The sequence below is a fragment of the Monodon monoceros genome, unplaced genomic scaffold (genome assembly GCF_005190385.1).
Source record: "Monodon monoceros isolate NGI ecotype Baffin Bay Population unplaced genomic scaffold, NGI_Narwhal_1 Super_Scaffold_8, whole genome shotgun sequence".
Classification (NCBI taxonomy): domain Eukaryota; kingdom Metazoa; phylum Chordata; class Mammalia; order Artiodactyla; family Monodontidae; genus Monodon; species Monodon monoceros.
Genome location: NW_021703785.1, coordinates 14519395 through 14526319, shown reverse-complemented (window position 1 = coordinate 14526319; position 6925 = coordinate 14519395).

The following is a 6925-nucleotide window of genomic DNA, read 5'->3' as shown; positions in this document are numbered from 1 at the left end:
TATTCCGGATGTTTTGGATTAGGGAATTCTATCCCAGACAGGTCACGCTGTCTTACTAACCTTGGGTCTGGTTGAAGGAAGATTCCTCTAATCCAAAACATCCTGCGATTTTAATTTAATTACAAAGCACATGTTGTGCAAGTGAAGTTGGACTTCAAGATGACGTGGCAGAAAGTCCCTGCTTTGATAATGAAAACAGATGCCATCTAGAGCAATAAAAATGACTGCACCAGGCCAAGCAGTCAGAGACAGGTCCAAACAAGCTGGAATGGCTTTTATTTAACGTGATGTTAGGAGCAATATAATTCTGTGTCATTTGGGGTTAAACTTTTTTTTTTTTACACCATACAGGAAAATCAACTCAAAATTTATTATAGACTTTTTTTTTTTCTAACATCTTTATTGGAGTATAATTGCCCCACAATGGTGTGCTAGCTTCCGCTCTACAACAAAATGAATCAGTCACACATACACACATGTTCCCATATCTCTTCCCTCTTGCATATCCCTCCCTCCCACCCTCCCTATCCCACCCCTCTAGGTGGTCACAAAGCACTGAGCTGATCTCCCTGTGCTATGCGGCTGCTTCCCACTAGCTATCTACCTTACGTTTGGTAGTGTATATATGTCCATGCCTCTCTCTCGCTTTGTCACAGCTTACCCTTCCCCCTCCCCATATCCTCAAGTCCATTCTCTACTAGGTCTGTGTCTTTATTCCTGTTTTACCCCTAGGTTCTTCATGACATTTTTTTTTCTTAAATTCCATATATATGTGTTAGCATATGGTATTTGTCTCTCTCTTTCTGACTTACTTCACTCTGTATGACAGACTCTAGGTCTATCCACCTCATTACAAATAGCTCAATTTCGTTTCTTTTTATGGCTGAGTAATATGGGGTTAAACTTTAATTTCACAGTTTTTAAATATAAAACTACTTTGCTATTTGCACACCAAGTAGACCGTCTAGCCATCTTTAATCTTTTTCTTTACTTCTCGAAACACAACTTATTTTTATGTTCTGCCAACTCTTCTTTCTGACCTCTTACATCTGTCTGTTTGTTGTCCCCATAAGATCCCAACTCTTTCCTACCTCTGCTCTCCTGTCCTGTCCCACTTTGCTCTAAGGAACTCCAAGAAGCAAAGGTAACCCCCCTGTTCAAGAACATTTGAATATCCATCCATCCATCCATCCATCCACCCATCCATTCAACATCTATTAAGTATCTTCTATGTGTAAGGCATTTTGCTTGGTTTGTGAGGGCAGATCAAAGAAAACCAAGTTATTGTTTCCATTCTTCAAGAGAGATTTAAACTTGAAGGGAAGATTGAAGCAGAAGGGGGAACAGGAAAAAGATGGAGCTGATACACATAAATATAAGACACGTAGAGGCCCTACCAGGTCGTAAATATATCCCAAACCAAACTCATCATGTTCCCCCACAAACCACTTCCTTTTCCAGCCTTCCTCGTGTGGTCATGGCTCCACAGCTGCTCCTCTGTCTTCAGGTAGCATTTTATTGTACCCATCTCACGTCCACCTCTATTGTTGTCATTTATGCATTTGTCCACTTCTTGAGGAGGACTCTATCTTGAACCTGGAATCTGATGGCAGATCTGATTCCTAGTCACCGCCTCATCTCTGGAGATGACTCCAGTTTCCAGAGGAAAAGACACTTCTCAAGGCCTTGATTTATGCAAAAAACCACTTTACTTTTTTCCTTCACCATTGATCCCCATTTATTCTCATCTCCAAATTATTTGGCTTTTCTTGTTGTGTGGTTGAATCTCCAGAATTCTACCTAAGTGTTCCTTCCACTCTCCCACACTGTGCCTCAGTACCATCAGAATGACTGTTTTCCTGACCTACTATAGCAATGGCTTATGAAGCCCAGGGTTCCCTTTGGGCAGGGGGAATCTGCATTATTCTAGGAAAAAAAGAACTTTGAAATGAAACAACTTAAGCCTCCTAAACCAAACTCCTGAAGGCTACTCTGCTTTTAAAATCAAAACTAACTATTCTTATCACAACGCAAATGCTTGAACTCTCTGTGCTTCTGTGAGATACAGACCAAGAGAAACTGCCCTTTAAAGAACACTTTGCATGCAGTATTTAAGCTCTATTACTAGGTCAGCCTTTTTTTCCCTCTCCACATCCTTGTAAAATCTTTACAAGCTTCCCAGCATTTTCACACAGTCCATAATACACACAGACACCATTTATCCAAGCCTAGGATTCCTTGTGGGTTGGGGGAGGAAGCATGGGATAGGGATGAAGACAAGATGGAGAGATGTTAATAAAATGATCACCACTGACGGGAAAAGCTGTGAAAGTTGCTGGAAGGGCAAGAGAGGCCACAGAATATCTCTTCAGTGGAATGCCAGATTATGATCTTTGCAGGGTTGTTTTATTCTATAGAGTTGAACATCTTTGTTTCTCACTAGGCTATTTTACAACTCCGTTAAGGTAGAAGTTAACTTGCAGAAAACTAATAGTGATACAAAGGATTCCTGTTCACAGCAGTGCAAACGATCCTGTTCATGGCAACTGAAAGGAATTTTGTCAGGGAGAGACTATAAAAACCAGTTGTAAAAGAGGCATGTACCACAATGTTCATTGCAGCTCTATTTATTTATTTATTTATTTATTTTTAACATCTTTATTTGGGTATAATTGCTTTACAATGGTGTGTTAGTTTCTGCTTTATAACAAAGTGAATCAGTTATACATATTCATATGTTCCCATATCTCTTCCCTCTTGCGTATCCCTCCCTCCCACCCTCCCTATCCCACCGCTCCAGGCGGTCACAAAGCACCGAGCTGATATCCCTGTGCAGCTCTATTTACAATAGCCAGGACATGGAAGCAACCTAAGTGTCCATTGACAGATGAATGGATAAAGAAGATGTGGCACATATATACAATGGAATATTACTCAGCCATAAAAAGAAACGAAATTGAGTTATTTGTAGTGAGGTGGATGGACCTAGAGTCTGCCATACAGAGTGAAGTAAGTCAGAAAGAGAAAAACAAATACCGTATGCTAACACATATGTATGGAATCTAAAAAAAAAAAAAAAGGTCATGAAGAACCTAGGGGCAGGATGGGAATAAAGACACAGATCTACTAGAGAATGGACTTGAGGACCCAGGGAGGGGGAAGGGTAAGCTGGGACGAAGCGAGAGAGAGGCATGGACATATATACACTACCAAACGTAAGGTAGATAGCTAGTGGGAAGCAGCCGCATAGCACAGGGAGGTCAGCTTGGTGCTTTGTGACCACCTAGAGGGGTGGGATAGGGAGGGTGGGAGGGAGGGAGATGCAAGAAGGAAGAGATATGGGAACATATGTATATGTATAACTGATTCACTTTGTTAAAAAATGGAAACTAACACACCATTGTAAAGCAATTATACTCCAATAAAGATGAAAAAAAAACAAAAAACAAAAACCAGTTGTAATATCTTACTGATTCCATCGTGAATTAATAATAGTTAATAATAAATAACTTACAGATTAATGATGACCATTTATTATTTGCATGAGAGTCATGATTTTACCTTTTTAAGAATTAATTACCCTCTAACGCTGCATCACTGGGTTGCTTTCAGATTACAATCCTTATTATCACTTCTGCTTATTTTATTCATTCAGCCTGTAAGGAGACGTGTCTAAGTTTATTAATAGCATAACTGATTTTCTTTGATCATTCTTTGAATATTTTTCAGAAGTAAATAACTTTCATAAAGGCAAAGAATTTGCTATCAAAGGAAACCAAGAGTTCCAGATGAGTAGTCAATAGCACCGAGGGCTGGAGATGGTTCTATCACATGCGCCCCTTTGGCACAGGTGGTTGGGAGCCACTCAGAAGATGGAAGGAAGGGAAGGGGAATCAGGGCCTGGTGACTGCTTGACAGAGGAGGGCGCTCTTGGGCCAGAACACATTGAAGTGTTTGAGGCATTAAGTGCTTAGGAAAGAAGAAGAACAACAACAAAAAATGTTGGTCAAATACCATCTTATTCTAAATAGCAGCTGAGTGTAAGCTAGAAAAAAAAACGGGGGGGAAGAATTTGTGAAGGGATCTGGAAGCAACCAGAAATGGGGAAAAGATAAGCAACTCTAAGGATTCTGTGATGCTACAATTCAGAGCTTTTAGCAGTTCAGTTCCTGCCAAGTATTTATCTGATTGGAAGGTAAAAGACCACCTATGGGTTCAGGGATGCAAAAGAGAAACACCTAATTTATGCTTGTTCCACTGATCAGAGATTATAAGCTGCTTGCGTGGGACTGAGGCCTCCACAACCTGTTTGTCTGGCTGGTTGATGCTTCTGAAACATTTTGAATATAAATGCTTTTAGACAGGGCATGCCCTCCAATGACAGGCCCCCTTCTCTCTGCAACAGCCCGTGGGGCCTCCTTCAGTTATGTTACCCATGGAAACATTTGAGTTTGCACCCTCAACTAATAATTACATCTTTAAGCAGTTTTTGAAACCATTTACACAAATTTAATGATGTGACAGTATTTATAGCATTTAGCCAGAGCCAAAGGAAGCTCAAGCTCTGCCCCTACGTGAACAAATCACCCTTTGGCAAGTCCCCAAAATATAGGCAGAGGACTTGCCCTGCAAAATCCTCTGTTTTGGCAACACCCGGCCAGTGCCGTCTTTTCTTCGCGTCGTTTATGTGTTTACTTTAAATGCACAACTGCTAAAGTTGTCCAAATAAATTTCATTCTATGCCCATTTATTCTTCAGTTTTCTAGATTATTCGAGCAACAAGTCTAGTCCTTAAACAAGGACATTAGTCCCTTTAACTTGTGATTATGAAGCCCTCTAGGCTGACATCAATCTATCTAAGCAGCAGACGTAACAGTCCCAAGACAGACCCATGATTTACACCATCTTGGATGTTGTTTATCATGATGAATACTTCCATGGCCCAGGCACTAAATACTTCATAGGTATTATTTATCTATCTATTTATTTATTTTTGGCTGTGTTGGGTCTTCGTTTCCGTGCGAGGGCTTTCTCTCCTTGCGTCAAGCAGGGGCCACTCTTTATCGCGGTGCGCGGGCCTCTCACTATCGCGGCCTCTCTTGTTGCGGAGCACAGGCTCCAGACACGCAGGCTCAGTAGTTGTGGCTCACAGGCCTAGTTGCTCCGCGGCATGTGAGAACTTCCCAGACCAGGGCTCGAACCCGTGTCCCCTGCATTGGCCGGGTATTATTTTCTAAAATTCTCATGGTGTTAGAATCCTAATTTCAGATATGAATAAAAGCTAAAAGAATTCTGAGGCTTAAAATTTAAATCACTGAGCTACTATAGCACAGCTACCGTCAAATCTAAGTCTAAAGCATTTGCCCTAAATCTGCAAGCCACTCAAAGGCCCTTTAATTATGGTACCACAAAAATACTCATGCCCATCTAGCAGGTGAATAATTATGCCTGTAGCAAAGAAGGAATACACACACCTACACTTTAAAAGTTTATACTATGTACTCCTCTTAGATCTTAGAGAAATCATTTATGCTGTCATTGTTCATGATCAAGGTAGATTCAAGAAGACTCTTTCCAGGGACTTCCCTGGTGGTCCAGTAGTTAAGAATCTGCCTTCCAACGTAGGGGATGCAAGTTCAATCCCTGGCCGGGGAACTAAGATCCCACATGCTGCGGGGCAACTAAGCCTGCACTCTGCAACTACTGAGCCTGCGTGCCACAGCTAGAGAGCCCGAGTGCCACAACGACTGAGCCCAAGTGCGGCAACTAGAGAGAAGCCCAAACGCCTCAACGAAGATCCCACTGCCACAACTATGATCCTATGTGGCCAAACAAAACAAAACAAAAACAAAAAAGGAAGACTTTTTCCAATAGATTCAAGAGAACATTTTTTCCCCAGTAACACCCTTTAAATTTACCTTCTAGCCCTCGGGTGTTTCTTCACTATTATTTGACATCTGCTATGTTTAGAGACTTTCCAGAACAGGTGTTCTTAACCAGGGGTCCATGAACTTGGATTTTGTCTAATGCTTTTCCCACACCTACTGAGATAGATCATGTGATCATCCTTGCATCCCTGAGATAAATCCCATTTAGTCATGATGTATAATTCTTTTTATTATTTTACTTTTTTTTTTTTTTTTTTTGCGGTACGCGGGCCTCTCACTGTTGTGGCCTCTCCCGTTGCGGAGCACAGGCTCCGGACGCGCAGGCTCACGGGCCCAGCCGCTCCGCGGCATGTGGGATCCTCCTAGACCGGGGCACGAACCCGTGTCCCCTGCATCGGCAGGCGGACTCTCAACCACTGCGCCACCAGGGAAGCCCCTATTTTACTATTTTTTATTGTGGTAAAATATATATCACATAAAATTTGCCATGTTTAAGTGTATTATTCTTTTTACATGTTGCTGGATTTGATTTGCTTGTATTTTGTTGAGAAATTTTGTGTACATTGAATGCGAATATTGGTCTGTAGTTTTCTTTCTTGTGTGATGTCTTTGTCTGGTTTTGATATCAGAGTAATATTGACCTCATAAAATGGGGTTTTATTTTATTTTATTTTTTTAATATCTTTATTGGAGTATAATTGCTTTACAATGTTGTGTTAGTGGGTTTTTAAAAACTTTATTGAAGTATAGTTGATTTACAATGTTGTGTTAATTTCTGCTTTACAGCAAAGTGACTCAGTTATACACATATATATTCTTTTTCATATTCTTTTCCATTATGGTTTATCACAGGATATTGAGTATAGTTCCCTGTGCTATACATTAAGGCCTTGTAGTTTATCTATTCTATATATAATTGTTTGCATCTGCTAATCCCCAAATCCTAATACTTCCCCCCCACCCCCTTCCCTTGGCAACCACAAGTCTGTTCTCATGTCTGTGAGTCTGTTTCTGTTTCATAGATATGTTCATTTGTG